General features: G+C 40.1%; 1 long non-coding RNA gene across 1 annotated transcript; it reads left to right on the forward strand.

The window, feature by feature from the left end:
- Nucleotides 1-6,036: 6,036 nt before the first annotated feature.
- On the forward strand, nt 6,037-11,930 carry LOC108526831 (uncharacterized). Its single transcript, XR_001884612.1, has 2 exons — nt 6,037-6,254; nt 10,179-11,930. It is a non-coding gene; the product is annotated as an uncharacterized LOC108526831 (long non-coding RNA).
- The last annotated feature ends 7,477 nt before the right edge of the window (nt 11,931-19,407 follow it).

The raw sequence follows: 19,407 nt of genomic DNA on the forward strand, positions 1-19,407 counted from the left end.
CCAAAAACATTCTTTCTATTCTGTTTCCCTTGCTCGGTGCTGTCCTGCTACAACTGTTCAGCATAATCTATTGGACATAACTGTCCAATATAACCTACTGGAAGTTATGAAGTAAAATTAAATGAAAACGCAGAGAGAAACTCCACGCATAAAATGCCAACAAAGTGAGGATGCCCCAAATTTGAATATAATTCCTCCCTCTGTGAAATTATCTCAGAAGAATTAAAATCTATACACTAATCCCTTCACGAGTTTAAGTCTAATGTTGACAAAACCCAGATGAATTAAAGTCTGAATCAAACTCTACTGCTTTGGTGAATTAAAAGCCCAAAGTGACTAATGACATCCTGACTTCCTGCTAAGTGTTGGGGTGAGGGGTCTCCCCAGTGTTAGCAGAGCAAGGGGTCCTGCCAGGACTTACAGCTGGGACTTGCTCTCCTTGAGGCTGGTGTGGTTCCTGCAGGGCTGCAGAAAATATATGCTGGATTTCTGATGACTTTACTGATGAAAAGTTGCAAGCAGTTAGTATTTTCACTGGTGGGCCACACCCACCGTATTGAGAAAAGCCAAACCTCACCCTCTAAAGCAATTATCCCAGAAAAAATTACATTCTCAGAATGTGGGGCTTTAGTATATTGTCAGAAACTATGACCTCAGATGCAATGTCAACGTGAAGGGGAGGCTGAATGAGTCCTGGCACGGTAGGTGGAACAATGGCCCTCCCAAAGATATCCACGTCCTAATCCCACGGACCCTGTGACACGTTACTTTGACTTTTCAGACATCATTAAGGATTTGAGATGGGCAGATTATCTTGGATTATCTAGAAAGGCTCCATATAATCACAAGGGTCCTTATAAGAGGAAGACAAGAGGGTCAGAGTCGGAGAGAGCTTTCCAGATGCTACGCTACTTCCTTAAGGATGAACCAAGGAATACAGGTGGCCTCTAGAAGCTGCAAAAATCAAGGAGATGGATTTTCTCCTAGATGCTTCAGAAGACATGCAGCCCTGTCAACATCTTGATTTTAGCCTAGTAGATCCCACTGGGGACTTCTGGCCTCCAGAACTGTAAGATAATAAATTTGTGCTTTTTTAGGTCACTGAGTTCCTGGCAACATGATACAGCAGCAAAAGAAAACTAATACAGTTGGTTGAGAGCTTGTATTCTGGAGCAAATCAGCCTGTATTCAGATCCCTGCTCAGCCACTTACTAAATATGTGGCCTTGCTGCCTACTAGCACAGGCTGAGGTTCCTGCATCACTAGCATGTGTGTAGTAAAACAAGTGGCTTGTACTGTTTAGGGGCAAGACTTCACCATGAGATTCCCTGCATCCACTAAAGCCAGGCCTTTTCTAAGTCTAGTGCAACTGGTGTCTGCTGATGTCATTCCTCACATGTGACTTGGCTGAGCCCCAGGCTTTCTGAGTCCCCCAGCCACCACATTTTCAAAGCTGAATTGTCCTGGTATTTTCCCTGAGTGTTGTGTCTTTGTTGAGGGCAATGGAATCTTGCTTTAGGCTGTCACAATCTATAAAATAAACAACCGCATATAAAAAACAGTCCATATAAAGCTACCACTGGACAAGCTGTAATTATCTGTCGGGGTTGAAATATTATGACCTGGAGCCTAAGGACCATTTTCCAAGTCATAGAATTTTTAAAGAACCAAGTGTGAAATTATAAAAAGCAACCTCATGAGCTAATAAAAGCCTCCACAATCCACTAAGGTCAAAACATCTCTCTCATGCACACACAAAAAAAATCCAAAGCCTGGAACCCCTCAAGATCTTTTAATGTTTGTTTTATTTTCCCCACTTCAGCCATTTGTTTCTCAGTGTTTCTCAGTGTTTCCAACCAATCCACCAAATGTTAGACTATTCTAAGGAAAGTCCTTTTTTTTGTGGCCACATTCAAACACAATTGAGAAATAAGACAAAGGAATAAGGCAATCATACACCAAAACATCATCTTTATTACCGATAAAGCTGAAGTTACAGGATGTGGCTTATATATGTTGTCAAGGGGTAAATGAATGGGACTCCGGTGAGAGGCCAGAAGTGCAGTGATAGTGTGTGATCCTCCACGTGGAAAAAGAGCAGCAGTTGCTAAAGCTTTCCCCCGTGACGGGGATAAAAGCCCGGCTTAGTCTGCTGTGGTAAAGAAGACTCAATTCAGGCAAGAAGTTATATACACTGTTGAGGTCAATCAGGTGCAATGGTTTTGACTGACACACAGCCCACTTCAAATGACCCAAGCACCCATCCCATGGACTTCGAGTCCCTCTGAAATCATCTTGTGAGATCAGTACAAATGTTCTAGTGTAGTGAAAAGAAAGCTTTGTGATACCAGTCAGCTGATGATTACTTTTTACTATGGAGTGAACAAACAATCCAGGAAGCAGCCCTTTAGGTATTGTTATGTAATTAACATGACTAATAAAGACATAAATCACAACTACCTGGAAGATCCTGTTGGAGGTGACACTGGATTAGCTATAGTATTTGCAGAATCCTCATGAACTATAAAATAGCATAAAACTCATTGCTAAAGCTCATTTATGAGGTGAACTTTTGGCTTTTGTTCTTATTCAGGAAGAGACTTGCCTATTTTTACATAGAATTTGATTTTCTAGTTCACATTCATTTCATTGCACAGTGAAGATATTAGCTGAAGTGTGAAGGTCAGTTTATGTGCAAGTGCCTTAGCGTGGAAGTTTGTGGCAAGCTATGCAGGTGATGAGTTTGTCAGTCCCCAAAGAGCCTGGAACTGGTTGGGATGGAGCTGCTAAGAGTGTGTTGTGTTTACGGCTGACATGCTTCGTCTGGTAACTGTGGATCATGCTCACTCCAGAAAAGCACACTGCTCTGCTTTACAGGTTGTGCTTCTCAAGACTTCTGGGGTTATTTTCATTGTCAACTACAGCTTGAAAGCTTAGCTATGACTTGCTGATCTGATGCGCTATCCTATTTGTGTTCTCTGGTGATGTCTCAGAATAATTCACGCTCCTGTGCTTCCTGCATCCACAAATCCTTGGTACATACGGGCTCAGCAATGGACAGAGCTCAGGTGTAACCAAAATCCAAGAAAGCAGCTTTTTTGCTGACATAAATGGAGGATGTTGATTTCGAAGAAAAAACTTGGATAGCTTAAAAGAAATCCATCACCGTCATTGAAAAGCCTAGACAACCTGTGTGTTCAACTGATAGTCAGCCAGGAGCTGTCTCTCCAGGAATCCAAAAGAATTAAAAGGAGGCATTGTGCTATTTAGAATTGTATTTTAAAAGCATGAAGCCACTGCTTTAGATCTATAGAACCTTTAAAATTCTTGCAATATTTTAGGTTATATCTTTATGTTCTTTCAAATGGGTGTAATATTTTAGATTTTATTATTACATTATTTGAAATGGTTGCCCTATTTTAGGTTTTATCTCTCTGTTTCTTCACTTCCATTTTTTTTTTCCCCAGGGAGGATTGCTGGTGATGCAGATTCCTTGTGAAAATTATTGATTTCACTATATTAGGAAAGGATGAGTTTTGATGATCATTTCCTGTGCCTGGGGTACAACTTCTTTATTTTTTCCTGGGAATTTTTCTTGTGTAGTATCCTCAGAATCCAATAGAACTAGCATTTTAAACAGCAGTGCAAATGTAAGAGCAAGGGCTGAAACCAACCAGGTTGAAATTCCACAACCTCCTCATCCCACCAATGACAACTTGATTTTACTTCAAAGTGGCCATGGCTCTTGCAGTAACATACTACTTCCAGGCCTGGTTTTGTGTACCATGATCTCCAACTGCTTCAAATGAGCACCTATTGCCGTCACCCCACGCAGATGTACCTTACTGTGCTGGAAACCTGTGCTCATTTCTTAGATATGGTGATGTTTGTGGACTGAATCATTCTGACTAGTTACTCTCCATCTGGTGCTTTGTCTATTTCATTTCCTCTTTTGGTTCAGTCTGGAACAAGGCCAAGAAACCAAAGTTCTTCTCTGGAATGGACTTTCTCTGCCATGGCAGGGAGGAATGGGTATGGCTTCATATAGTGCCTGGGGGCAGAATGATATCCTGGCAGGGTGTGTGGCTGTCAATAGCTATGGGTTTGTTCTCTACATCTAGGGTTGGAGGATGACTAATCACACGAAAATTTGAAATGATTACTAAAGAGAGAGACAATACTTTGGGTGGCTTATAAGAAGTTACCATTGTTATTCGAGAATAGTGTCTTGGACTGACTCATGATGGCTTTAGAGGTTGGGTTAAAGTGTCTGCCCAGCACAGTGCTACCCGAAGCATAGTGCTTAGTGTTGCTCCCTTAGAAATTCTTCCCTCAAAGCATTTTGGGGAAGTCAGCTCAGCCTCAAGTCATTCTGGGACCTCAGGAACACATTTTGGGGGTTGGTAAGAAATGGCACCCTGGTTGGGTGCAGTATGACCCCTGAGAAAAGCAGTCAGAAGTCCAGAATACTATATCCAATATAGTATACTATATTGGATATATAGTAATATATATATATTACTATACCCTGGAAATCAGGCTGACTTCACTGTTTTTGTTCCTGGGATACGATCTGGTAAGTAGGGATTAGTAGAAAGGGTTCTTGCAGCAAGAATACTGAAAATTAGATGAATTATGGCTTTGTGGATCTATATAGATAGAACTCCAATTGGAGATCCAGGTGAGGGGCCTGCCATAAACCAAGGTATCTGACAAACAGGCAGGGCCTGAGGCGAGACTCTGGACTCAGCAGGGAAACCAGAGCCTGAAGCAGGTGTATGAGGCAGAAATCAAAGGACAAGGAGAACACAATAGGGCAGTAAAAGAAAGCTTGATTCAGTTTGTGCGTCAGTTCCCATGCCTCATCCCTGGGACTAGGTCTACAGTAGGGCTCCTCAAACTTGGTACTATGAATAGCTGGGGCTGGACAGTTCCTTGTCGTGGGGGGTTACCCTGTGCATTGTAGGGTGTTTAATGACATTCCTTACCTTAACCCACTAGGTGCTATTGATTAATACCCTCTCAGCTGTGACAACCATAAATGTCTCCAGACATTGACAGTTATCTCTGGGTGGAAAAAATTGCCCTAATTGAAAACCATTAGTTGACAGCAAAAGACTAATTCCTGTCCGCACTGACTGGTGGGACTACTTTCTTGGTCAGGAATGGTTCAGAAATAGGCACAGTTGAATCTATCAATTAAGACTCTCAGGATCTGCAGACAAGTAGGGCTAGTACTTGACAGAAACTGTCCAAGGACCTCTAGCACTAAAATGAGAGAAACCATTAAGTGTTAGAGAGGAGAAAGCTATCATTGTGTTTGGAGTTAAGAAGAGGGTGGAGAAGGAAGATGAAGAAGTCAGGGTGAAGTTAGATCTATAAGTCTGAGCCAAGCTGAGAGCTTATGGGAGAGGCCATGCCTGCTCCCTTGGGCTTGTCTAGAGCAAGACCTATTGTTCAGAACCCGCAGTCCTTGTCATCTGGTGCACTTTGGGATCCAAATCCTACATTTTGATTGAGCACTGAGTAAAGGCCCAGGTGGATCTTTGATGGTGAAGTCCGTGCTTGTCACTCCACCTTGATGACCCACTCTCTTCCAGATGGCCGTCTGGATCATTATGAGAAGGCTTACAGGATGCTACAATGGCAACTTTCCAGCAATAGAAATACTTTGAAGGCTCAGGTGAACTCTGTTTAGAGAAGAATGCCCAGCAAGGTCCAGGATAATGTTTATGCTGAATCTTGTCCAAGTTTCTCTTCCTGGGAGAGATGTTAGCTGACTCTGGAGCTAAGTCTAAGTTGAGGCCAGTGAGACCTGTCCTGTAGCTTCATCCCCATAAAGATGGTTGATACTGGCTTTATTCATGGCTTCCTATCTACTGTTTCCAGAGATGATCTTTCACAGTCTTCAATAAGCCTTCAACTCTCAGGAATTTTACCATTTCTAAATTCAGGATTTCTGCTACTTCCTGTGGTCGTACTGGCCCTATAAACAGCACATCTTTCTTTTCAATGAGTAAGTTAAATGTCACATAGTCTGAGAAAAGAGCCAAGTTCAGGGCAGAGACTACCTTCCTGGGTACCCCCCAAGAAGGAGTCTTGATCACTTCTCTACACATGCCCTGGATGTTGCCAGAGCTCGTGAAAACGCTGCCCTCTAATGGTGCTAGCAGCTCTGGTGCTAGTCCAAGCTCTGAATTTAGGGGAGCGGAGATGCCTCCCGCTCCCACAACCATGGTTGTCAGGTGGTAATGGTGAGCATGGCATTTGAGCACAGTACGTGGCAGATGGCAGGAATGTAATGCATACTTTTGTTTGTAAATTGAAAATGAAGCAGTGTTCCTTATAAGACTTCAGGGTATTGGGAACTTTAGGTAAGTGCAAATGAATTTCATGGGGTTTTGCGTGGGGTTAAGTTTCTTTCTACCTTCTAAGAAGATGCAGAGCAGCACAAGCTGACTTTTCTTAACTGAGATCAGGAAGTCATCAACTAACAGGGTGGTGGCATTTTGCCTCTGCTATGTATTGTCTTTATGTTTGTTTGTTTGATCCCTAGGATTCAGTGGCATTTAGATAGAGGAAAACATTTTTTCTACTTGAATATGTTTTTATAAGGTTTCTGATCCATTAGACACTTTCTTCTTACTGATAAACATTTGCAGGCAGATTGTAAAACTACATTTGGAGGGGCAATGGGGGTAGACATTTGCTTAAATTTTGTGCATTCCTTATTTTTGTACTCTCAAAATTTCCTACACTGTAGATTTATTTAGAGTTTATGTATTTAAATGCCTATGTTTTCTTTAAGTAATTTTTTGTATTGGTTTGAAGAGTGTGTATGAAAGAGAAGGAGAGAGAGAAAGACACACAGAAAGGGTTTTGCTTTCAGTGCCTCAAAAGGCTTAACTTGGTTATTCAGGAATGATCTCAATTTTGTTTTGCACATATTTCACTCTGAATTTTATCCAGAAATTTAAGGTTGTAATAACTCTTCTGTGGTTAAAAACTCTTTTAATTCTAGGAACCTCAGTCTGAATATACTTTAAGGAAAGAAAAAGTCTAATATATTCGGTACTGAACACTTAGGTCCTAATTTTCTGTTCTGCCCTTATGCATTATGCAATATTTTCTGTGGGTTGGCATTCTGCTTGGTGACTTTTGAAACATGCAGGCACCATCTTGAAATGAGCACCAATAGAAGTTCTGTCTTTCCTGTTTACTGTGCTCGCTTTCCAGGACTTCTTCCTGACAGTATGTCTCAACCCCTGAAACTTGCCAATAAACACTCATAGAAAAAAAGACAGAAATTTGTTTGTGGAAGTGGGTATCTGAAGGGTTGCAGTTGATAAATTGTTGTGAAATGGTGAGGAGATTATCTGAAATTGATCAAACATTGTAACGATGGTTGTGGATGGGTGTGGCCCATCATATACGTGGTTAACTACACTAGCTGGTAGGCTTCTCAGGTTTGTGAATGTGTGGATTTTGTGTATCTTTCACAGCTCAGTTCAGCTGGGTGCAGTTTCTTGGGTTCACCTAATATTTTTTGCAGATAAAATTGCAGAGAGTAAACTTGACATTTACATTATGCTCAAATTGTTTCCTGATATTTCAATTACACTGAAACGAATGGATATTTTCAAAATAAGAATTTATAGCTGAACCAAGCATATAACTATGATGATAATAGCTAACATATCTTGAGCCCTTGTTATGTGCCAGGCACAATTCCAAGCTTCTGACATGTATTAATTAACTCATTAAGTCCTGTTAACAACTCTTGAAGTAGGTACTATCGTTACCCTTATTTGTAGATGAGTACACTGAGCCACAGAGGGGTGAAACAGCTTGCCCAGGTTCATAGAACTATGTGGGCAAGACTCCAGCTCCTGTTTTATTCACTCTGCTTTTCCTCCTTCTCTAATGAAAGGAAAGAAACTACTTTTGGATGCTAAACCTCAACTTTACAGAGCAGCAAAAACTATCAGATGTTCTTGGCCTATCATTTGCCACCTGATATTAATAGCAAAATGCCTTAACTCCTTCCAACCAGCAGAACACTCACTGAATATGACTTAAAGGGCTTGACGATGGAGGAACTGTCTAAGCTATGTCACAAGAATCCAATGTGTTAACTCAATTTTTGCTTTAGTCTCTTTTCTTTTCAGGGCAGGATTTTCACAATGTGCTAATGGAAAGCAGTGGGCAGGGGAAGGGCAAATAAATGACTACACAAAGGTACATACCTGTACTTGGCCAGGGTGGATCTATATTTGGTAAGATTAAGCCCTATTGTATTTTCATGCCTAACAGTTACAGAATTGAAACTTGTCCCTCGGGACAGGAATTTGCCACCTACATTCCAACATTCCTTGTCTTCTGAGCAAAACCACTGCATTGATGTCATCTAATCCTCTTGTTTTTATATTTTCTCTCTTAGCTTGGTGCTGTCTCCTTTCCTCTCTGGCCATTCTGTCATCCTATAATGGAAGGTTTTTGTTTGTTTTGCTTCATTTTGTCTCCCCCACTCCTTTTAATTTGTCTTTGCTGGTGAGGGCAGTGGTAGTAGGAAGGGGTGCCCTGGGAAGAGCAGAGAAACAGAACCATTCTAGGCTTTGAGAAAATTAAAAATGTGAGGTCCATTCTCATTGATTCTTCTTATTAAAAATGTATCTTTCTTTGCAACTGTTATGTAAGTCTCAAATTACTTAAAATTAAGTCTCAAAATGTCCTTTGATTATATAAAGGTTAATTTTTTTAAAAAAAGTAATTTTTTTTTTAAAAGTAAATATTCTCACGTAGAACCAGAATTGATAACAATTGCCCAAGCCCAGTGGTTCTTAACTCTGCTTGTAGGTTAGAATCAATACTTGAGGATACTTTTTAAATTACTTAAGAAACAATATCAACAACCCCCTTGTTCCTGTCCCCTGACAAAGAACAAGAAACTAAGGTAAGTTGACCAGGGCAAGGATTTCTGCCTCTATTACTATACAAGGAGTGCATTGGATAGCATGTTCATTTATTCATTCATTCATTCATTCATTCATTCATTCATTCATTCCTCATTATTTACTGAGGACTTAAGAAGTGCCAAGCATGGGGGAGGAATGATGTGATGATTATATAGGCTCTGGAGTGAGAAGATACAGAGATCTGAAGGATGTGCAGGAATTAGCAGGGTGAAGGCAGGAGCAGCATGAGGGAAGGTTGTGGGAAGAGTAATCTGGTCAACGGGTAGAACTCTGGTGGGAAGGAGAAGACTTCAGAGGAAGTTTTCAGAAGGAAGGTGTGGCTGGGGAGGGGTGACTGGCCAGGACTGCTCTGTGAGACCTTCCTGTCTAGTCTCCAGTCTGCACTCACTGGCAGCCTGGGGAATGACCAGTAGAATATGTTACCACTGCTGTCCCTCAGTGCCTCTCTGAACAGTCAACTGCGACAGCCGCTCTGTCTTCACTGACTTCACCTAGGCCTTTCTCTCCGCTGTCCTGTCCATATGAGGTTTCCTCTGTGGTCACTTCTTGTGTAGCAGCATCTATTCCTTAACTATTTAAGAAGCGTTGGCCAGTTTGAGGCAGGGACGATGTAAATGAGGTCAAGGGAGGCTCTGGGGATATGGGTTCTGGTCTTGGCTCTGATACTAAGCAGCTCCGGTGTGATGAGTAAGTCCTTTCTTTTGGGGGACCCCAATTTCCTCACAGGATAAGAGAGTAGGCTAAAGGGTCTCTGAGGCTCCTCCAAACTAAAAGCTGACCTTCTAGAGAAGCTCTTCAAGCCAAAGGTCTTTACCTTGAGTACCAGACTCACTAGTTAATTTAGTTAAATTACACTTTTAAAATAACCATTGCTACGACATAAGACTAGTTGAGAAATACATATTTTATGGCATATGGATTCAGCCAAGCTTGGAATGTCCTATTTCTGTAGAATAGCATAAATATGGATGTTATATTCCAGTGGCCTTAACTTTCATCGATCCAGATGCTGCATATACCAAAATTGAATAATAAAATGTCCTCAGACACACAGTATGAATATATGAAATATTCATGTGTGTTAATATGAATCCTGAGATGAGTCATTCAAAATGGCGGTAATCTGATTATATTAAGAAATAATTTACTTACCTAAAATGAAAAAAAAGAATTCTAAGAATACCTAATGTTGGTATTTCTCAGGCTCTATTATTGGCCCTGTCAATTGGAGAAACCGTTCGGAAAGTCATTTGGCAACATCTCCAAAGCTGAATATACATAAAGTCTAGGAGCCAGGAATTCCAATTCCAAGATATGCCTAACAGAGATGAATACATATGTTCAGCAAAAGGCATGTCCAAGCATGTTTATAATTGTGAACAGACCAAAGCTAGAAACTACCCAAGTGTCTATCAATGGAGTAGGAAGTAAAATGTCTCTTCATGCAATGGAATTCACACAGCATTGAGAACAAAGAACTTACAAAAGCACACAGCAACACAGATGAAATTCACAAGCATAATTCTGAAAAATAAAATGCCATACACCAGAAAGCTTATAGCATATGACTCCATTTATGTACAGTAGAAGAACAGGCAAAACAGCTAGACTGTTAGAAGTCAGAATGGTGGTTACCCTTTGAGGGGCTGGCAGCCATTAGGGAACATGATGGGGACTCATGGGGTAATGTTCATTCAGTTTCTTGAACTGTGCACTGATTCCACTGCTGTGTTTAGTTTGTGAAATGTATCCACATATATACTTATGCGGTTTTCTGTATGTACATTATATTTCAATAACAACATTTTAAGAAAGTGTTTTGCCACTTAGTAGTTCATTTGACCCACATAACACTTCTAGGAGATAAGAAGGCCAGGTAACGTTTCTTCAGATTTATAGAAAGAAAGCAGACTCAAAGTTTGGTCCAAGGTCTCAGTGCTAATTGGTGGTAGAATCAGGTTAGGTATGTAAACCTCCTCACCCAAGAAAGATAGTCTCTGTGGGAGTACCTTGCACAGTGCTTGATGCATAGTAGGTGCTCAATAAATTTCATCTGAAGCTGGATCATAGAATGGTGGTCTTCTAATCCCACAAGGCGGTTATCCTGCTGTGGGAGTAACCATCTTCTCTGGTGGTCTGATGTCCCTCATAGAACGTGCTTATTCTCTCCTAAGAGAAGAGTGGAGATGAGGCCTGAGTCAAATATCCTAAGAAGCTGCCAAAATACCTGTGGAGAATTGCATAACCTGGTCCCTCTAGGGCTTAGAAAAGAATGAGTCGGACAGCCATTCTCAGACACGATGCCCAGGAAAACAGGAAGAAGGTTCACTTAGGCAGAAATCCGTGTATGTGACCTTGGATACATCACTGAACTTCTTCAGGGGCAACAATTTGAAAGACAAATTTGAGACACTCTGCCGAGGATGACGTGATCCTTCTGTGGCTGATCTTCTGAGAGCCCTGAATTTTGTGTACTATTTTCTAATTATATTCTCATATTTTTCAAGGGCATCAGACTGCATTTCAAACTTGACAGTTCCTTTGCTATAATGTCAGCTCAAAATTTGACTAATTTATACTTTAAATACAAATATGCCCAATTTTCTGCTTTTCATCATAGTTCAGAACGAAGTTATACCAACCATGTTATATAAAGTAACCAGGGGTCCTATTCAGCTTGTTACCCCGTTTCTTAAAAAAAAAAAAAAAAAAAAAAAAGTACAGTGGAACTTTCCTTGTCAATATAAAATTCGAGTTATTTATGATGTGGCTAAAGATATGATAAGAAGTCTCAGAAATGGAATCTGTTATTGCTTGGAAAATAAAATCTCAAGACCTTCTTTGGAAAAAAATGGAGAGTGATAAAATGCTTTCATTTAGGGCTTGGCTGTGATGTCAAGGTCAGCCAATGAGCTCAGAGGGAATCTGAGAAAAATAAAGAGAAAAATAGAAACAGATGTCTGGAAAATCTTCCTGAATATTGCTGGTGAAATTGTATGGTTAGAAGACAAAATTTCAGTGTTACATCCATCATCCTAAAGAGGTTATAATGAAAGCCATTTAAATTGGTGTTCAAAAACCTTGTGAGAACTTTGGTTGACTGTATTCCACCATAAAGTGCGTTTTGATCTGAAGTCCTGATTAGGGTATTCCTCCAGTAGGTCAGCTGCCATGGGCCTCCTATTAAGTCAAAGTCTCTATTTCAAATTAGCAAAAGAGAGAATGCTGATGAAAAGTGGAATAAGAATAAAGCTAAAAAATTGTTTTGGCTTCTGATTGATCAGTATCTATGTTCTCAGAAGCAAATTTCTTTTTGTTTCTAGTTGCTGCTGATGGTAGGAAATAGAAAAGTACCTGTCTTAAAAAGTTGCCAAAGATGGTCAGTTGAAAGTCTAACAGAGGAAATAGGTCACCAATAACGGAGCTGAAAAGGAATGAAAGTAGACAGCTTAGAGATAGACCCTTGGAGACACTCAGATGGAAGGCTAAGCACAAAAGACCAAGAAGAGCTATAATTCTAATTAAGGTCCAGGATGGTTTAGAAAGGAAAATAATCACGATTGGTAAGAAGGGTTTAAACTACAGTAGTGATAATGATTTGACAGTTTGCTCTAGAATGTCTGTATCTATTTTACTGGTTAGTTTTCAAGAGTGCTATAATTCATACTAGCAAAAGTAGAGAAAGCATGATTATTTCTAACTCAGTACTACAAAGGCTTGACTTAATTCTGTTAAATTCCTGCCTTACTGGGAATTGTATGACCTTGGATCAGTTACTTCACCCCTCCAAGCCTTACTTTCTTCATCTGTAAAATGGAACAATCGTAGCACCTGCTTCATGACATCACTTTGAGGCCTCCATGGTGGATATGAATTGTTTATTCCAGAGCTTAGATTATATTAAAAGAGTACGAAATGGTTTTTGTTGATGGTGGTAATGATGATGTCCTTGAATATCTTTAAATTGAGGAACTCTTTCTTACTTTCCTTTTTTGTTTCTTCCTCTGCCTTGATTTCATCTCTACCTTGTCTTTCAAAAGATTTGAAGTGTCTTAAAAAGTTCCAAATAACTAAAATTTTATTTCTTGTTTATATCTTGCCTCCCTTAAAAGTGACACTAAAACAAAATGTTTATAAGGATATTTTAAAAGTAAAAAGGGGCTAGACACAGTGGCTCATGCCTATAATCCTAGTGCTTTGGGAGACTGAAGCAGGAGGACCACTTGAGGCCAGGAGTTTGAGACCAGCCTGTGCAACATAGCAAGACTCCACTGCTACAAAAAAAAGTACAATTAAAAAAAAGAAAAAGAATTAGATAATTTACAAGAGAAAGGCTAAGTCAGAATAAAAGAAAAAGTACAAAGATGTGAACTAGAGGGTCCGTTTCAATCAAAATCTTAAACTGTGAATGACACATTCAAAATAGGGTAATATAAGAAACATTTATTTTTGAAGACTATTTACAAAGGTGGGATTGTAGGAGATCTTTAAGAGATATTATTTCTAGGCCTGAGGAGGGTGGGGTTGCTGGAGCCCTGAAGAGAAAGTCCTGTAGAGCACACTAACTTGAGAGGACCACAGGTCTCTGTTGAGAGGCACAACTAGCCTGAGGTGACCTCATGGGGAAGGACTGGGGAAACACGTTCTCTGAATTCACTCTCTTTCCTCTTTCTCATCTCCTGCTGTGTCTTCCCATTTGCCCAAAGAGAACTGGAAGCCAAAGGGAGTACAAGCCATTGAAATTATTTACACAGACCCATCTGTCTCCTGGAGCAGAGGAAAAACAGAGAAGGGTAGGGAGTGGATCCAGAGGAGCAAACAGAACATGTTGAGCAGAGGGTCCCAGAAAGTTGATAAATCAACACTGAAATCTCAACCAGAATCCAGAACACAATGGGGAACAGGATCATATACAAAAATCATGTCATCAACAAATAATAAAACACCATGCCATTTCCACTGGAGCTTTTCTAGAGAATTCCACTTTTAAATGACATTCTGTAAAATTGTCCAAGTTGCTAAACATTATATAAAATTGTTGGATATCAATTTACATCAAGTAAATTTGGGGTGCATCTAGGAAAAATAATAATTTTGGCTTTAGAAATTGGTCCAATCTATTCTTTCTGAAAATGAATAGATAATAAAATGATTTATGAAGGCAACTTTTACATCGTGACAATAAAATGTCTTCTTTTCATTAAGATTATTTTTAACTAACTATCATGATTGTTAAGTAGATAGCTCATGAAAAGGGTTCAGATCATTAAGGTAGGTTTAAAAGAAAGAGGACCGAAACATGCTGACTTATTCCATCCAGAATTGTTCGCTGATACATTGGGAGAAGATCCCCGAGGGTTGAGTTTCATGGTGGTGAAGTGTGAGAGAAAGTATTGGGAATCAACATTCTCAACTGAGCACACGCAGCTTGGCCCATCAGTGGTTCTTTCTCACAGAGATGGAATCTAAGAGGAGGTGAGAAAAAGCTCCAAGTCACCTTAAACTGATCTGGACAGATTGTTCCCTCTGGGTGAAAAGTTGGCCAGAGGAGTCAGTGGTTGGAAGCAATATTCTCCTGTTTTGATATTTTGAAAGCTAGATCTCCCCAGAGATACAGCAAATAGACCAGAGATTTGCATAACTCTCTTTGGTAAAAATCTCTACTTTGTGTAAATATAATATTGGATGGATGGGGCAAATCCAATACTAGTTGGTTGTTAGTACCACTAAAAAACAACTTTTATGTTGTTAAACTTTATAAACACTTCATAGAATTACATAAACCTCAGAACAACATTGTGAGGCGCTTTCTTCTTTAGAGGATAGAAATGTAAAACTCAAGAAGATTGAGAACATTCTCCAGATCACCAACTGCTAGGATTAATGTGAGAATGATGACTGGAGGGGGTGATAATCAACAGTCTTCTAAACATCTTTGTTACACGAACAAATGATACACGTGAGAACACAGTCCCTTGCTTGTTTAGCTCCTGAGAATGCACACGAATTTAGAGGATGAACAGGGTGGGACTTCCATCTCTATGGATGTAGATGAGGATGGGGAGAGGCAGTGCCAGTGGCAGAGCAACAGCAGGACCTCCTGGTGGCCCAGGCACCCGGTGGCTGTCAGAGCATGCCATCCTGCAGGAGCCAGACATGCGTTGGGTGGTTTGAGGTAAGTCCATGTCTCACGGATTGCCTGGGAGGCTTGGAAGCTAACCATCCATGATGACAGGCCCTGACAGTCATAAGCAGGCATCACTAATCTGGGTCACACCGCTCCATGCTCACTGTGTCAAAGGCTGCAGGTTAGTTGATGGCCTGGCAACCCTAAATTTGGAGTGCATCTAGGAAAAATAATATTGTTTTCAGAAGTTGGCCCAATCTGTTTCTTCTGAAACTGAACAAATAATACAATGATCTACAAAGGCAACTCTTACATTGTGACAGCAAAATTGTACTGTCAATTTTATTGCTATTACTCAGAGTGAGTCATCTGTGTGAGGTGTCATCAGCAGGAATAACCAGGGTCATTGCTTGCCCTTTTTGGATTTTTTGCGCTAGAATCCCCTTGAGCTATTGTCAGTATGTGTTCTCCTCACCTTAGGGAAGTAGGACCTGGGTAATCACCCTTTACACAACCGTAGAATTTTACAGAACAATTGGACTCAGTTAATAAGCTCAAAGCATCAGCATGCCTGGCAAGGAAGACCCCTTATTTCCCTTGGTAACAGGCCTGTAGTGGGTACTCAAACAACCAGACTGTCTCTTGGGAATGTCTTTGCCTCATGAAACCTAGAAAATGTCTTCAATGACAGGTGTTTTCGGAGGTGAGTTAAAGAAATAGCTCCTTCTCAATGAATGCAAAACACTGCCTCTCATTCCATCATGCAGCTCCACACATGGCATCATGACGTTTGATCAGGCTTCTGTAGCCCCAGAAGGGTACACTTTGGCAATAGGACATTGCCCTCTTCATTGTGCTTGGGACAAAGCCCACTTGAGAAACGAAAGCTCCACAGAACCCCTCAAATTCATATGCTGGGCTACCCTAACTCTAGTGTGAATGAGAATGACCACAACGTGATAAAAACTTGTAAATACCTGACTTATTCCTCCTGAAGACCCTGAACACATTTTACACTGAGAAATATACTCTGGGCTCAATGTAAGCCATGGATGGGAAGCACTGCCATCAGCCAAGAGTAAGATTCCAGGAACTTCACCTGAAACCACTGCCTGATGAAAGCCACCTTGATTCTGTGATCATTGAAGACTTGTTTTCCTTAGTTGAATAAACACAGAATGTGGAGCTGGTAGATTCAGGATTAAAGCCCTCCACTCCGATTGAAGATGAATAGGGTTTTAGGTAGTCTTCTTAATTTCCTGAAGCTTCACTTTCTCATAAACCTGGAGATACCAGTGCCTGTCTTATAGGGTTTCCAAGGTGATTAAATATGCACTCACAGAGAGGATGGGGACAAATAGCTCCTGAGGCATTCCTGACTGTGGAATCTAGATGGCCTCTGATCCTTGTAGCATCTCTTTAGGTGCCCAATGGCTTTCACCTCTGCGGTTTCCTTGAGCCTCACACTAATCCCATGAAGGGGTTACGAGCAGCTCTGGAACATATTGTGTAAGAAGAAAAAGGCACAATACTGAGAAGTTTAATGACTTTTTCCTAACATCATAACAGGTGGAACCAGGACTGATTGTCCTGCCCAAAACGGTATCCAGGAAACTCTGCCAAATCGTATTTTGTAAACAGTCTTACAATATCTGAACAGCAGATATTCAGGTGAGACACAAGGAAGAACAGTTGTTCTACCCTGAAAGTAGCCACAAATGAGAAGTTCTAGAATCTTCTCTGAGGCTGAAGGATTTAGAAATGCCAATCATGCAAATGGCATTTCTGTTGAGAAAGTAAGGCTTCTTTAGCCACACCATTAACCTATTTAAAATGATACAATGAATTTTGCTGTTAGAGTCATCTGCTATAAATTATTGAGAAATAATGGCATTATGAAATATTATGAAACCATTAAAAGCAATGAGGCAGATCTATATGTGCTGAGATAAAAGGGTATCTATGAGATACTGTTTACTGAGAAATGCAGAGCAATATGTATAGTGTAATTGAATTTTTGTAAAAAGAATATATACAACTTATATGACATACCTGCTATAAGAGATCAGTAAGATTATATATCAAACTGTCGACTGGATTTATCTCTGAGAACATATTTGGAATGGGGATCAGGTAAAGGAATTTCAATTTTTTAAAAACATTTTTCCTATTTAAAATTTTACAATGAAGTGTATTCATCTTTTTAAACTGCAGAATATCAAAAACTGGGAAAACAAAAAAATCATATAGTATATATAATAGATATTGAGTAAGAACTTAGTGAGGTTCATAATTTTCTTACAAAATATTACTATTATACTTCATATTTAATTCTGCTTTATAACATATATATTTTTAATATGCACGATGCCATTAGGGTTTTACACAACCCTCTGAGTTGGGCAGAGAGCATCTTACAAAATAGGATTTTGAGGCGCTGAGAGGTCACATCACTTTTCCAAGGTTATACATAACTGATACTTGGACAATCTTCTTATTACTTGACTTTTATTTATTCTTTTACGTGAGATTTTTTGGGGCCCCTCTATATGCTAGGCCCACTCTTCTCCCCACTACACTATATGCACTGCAATTCGCAAATAAAGATTTGAAAATATACAAGCACCATATAACTCAAAGCCTGAAAATGATAAATAAAAATTTCTAACTAATGGATAACTGTTAGATGCAAATTTTATTTTGGTTACTCTCCCTATGTGCTTTTCTAATATAAGCTATAGCAGATTTTATTTACTCAACCAAAGTTTCAGCTTGCTTTTCTGAAGAAAAGATTTGCTAGTTTCAACTTTAGCCTTTTTTTCCCCCTCTACCATTCACTTAAAGAGGCCATTAAATGGTTTTTAGTTCATCTCCCACTTTAAAAGATAATCAAATGTCTCCATAGTCCTTTGTTTCTTTCTCCTATAGCAGATCATTTTTCCTTCATTTTTGCACAGGGAAAGGATTAGGCAGAAAAGATGTGCCAATCATCCCAAAAGACTGGAGAAGCTTATAAACTCATCCCCAAAGGAAAATTCTTTTGCCATAATGTCTCAATTAACTTAATTTCTGTGGTCTGACTTTGCAAACAGAAACTTGAGTCCATCGATGTGCTCAAAGTTAAACACCAAACAACTGCAAGCTTTAACTGTGGGGTGTTGGCTGGCTGGGCTCACACAGAGAACTGCAAGGAGAACTCTGTCCATAGTTATCCATTAATGAAAGGCAATGCTGACAAATATGATTCATGAGGCTCCTGCTACAGAGGGATGGGTGGGTAGGAAATAAAGTCTTCTAAAGCAATTGAGTCAAGGAGGCCTGGGTTCTGGGGATAGCATTTGTTTACACATTTATTCTTTTATCCTATTTATTATCTGTAGGTACTGCCTGTGATACAGGTATAAAAATGATTAACAAGTAGGGTTACTGCTTTCCTGGAACAATATTTCAGTGTGAAGATGGGCCAACAAACCAATTTAAAAAATTAATTACACCTGTAATCCCAGCACTTTGGGAGGCCAAGGCTGGCGGATCACGAGGTCAAGAGATCAAGACCATCCTGGCCAAAATGGCGAAACCCTGTCTCTACTAAAAATACAAAAAAACAGCTGGGTGTGGTGGCAGGCGTCTGTAGTCCCAGCTACTCGGGAGGTTGAGGAAGGAAAATCGCTTGAACCTGGGAGGTAGAGGCTGCAGTGAGCCGAGATCGCACCACTGCACTCCAGCCTGGTGACAGAGCGAGACTCCGTCTCAAAAAATAAAAATAAAAAAAAAAATTACAGATCGTAATAAATGCTAAGCAGAAAATAAGCATAATGCTATGATGGTTAATATCAATGATGGGGGAAGGCAGGGACCTATTTAGATAGGGAGGTCAGAAAAACCTGAGAGGCAGAATCATAAACTCCTGTCATACATCATCCTAATCCCTGCTGCAAAGCACCACACAACCCCTCCCCTCCCCTCCCCTCCCCTCCCTCCCCTCTCTCCTCTGCCAGTCTTATACAAACTCTCTTTAAAAAAGGCTGGGGGTAAAATGCCAAATGGGAATAATTTCTCCAATTCATATAATCAAGTCCTGCAATGTGTTAGCTAACTTTTGTTGCCGTAGCATTGTCAAAAAATGTTTTTCTGTGGCTGAAGAACGCCTCTTTTCTTCTTGGATTTTTACTCTTCTCCTCCTTCTCAAACTATTGCGGGGATTTCCTTCTGACCCTCCACAAAGCAATGAGTTGAGTTTTTCTGCAGGGTGACCATTGTGCAGTTGTAAGAATTTGCGAGAGCAGCAGGGAGCCGCTGGGGCTG

Source organism: Rhinopithecus bieti, unplaced genomic scaffold, assembly GCF_001698545.2.
Source record: "Rhinopithecus bieti isolate Rb0 unplaced genomic scaffold, ASM169854v2 scaffold_115, whole genome shotgun sequence".
Classification (NCBI taxonomy): Eukaryota; Metazoa; Chordata; class Mammalia; order Primates; family Cercopithecidae; genus Rhinopithecus; species Rhinopithecus bieti.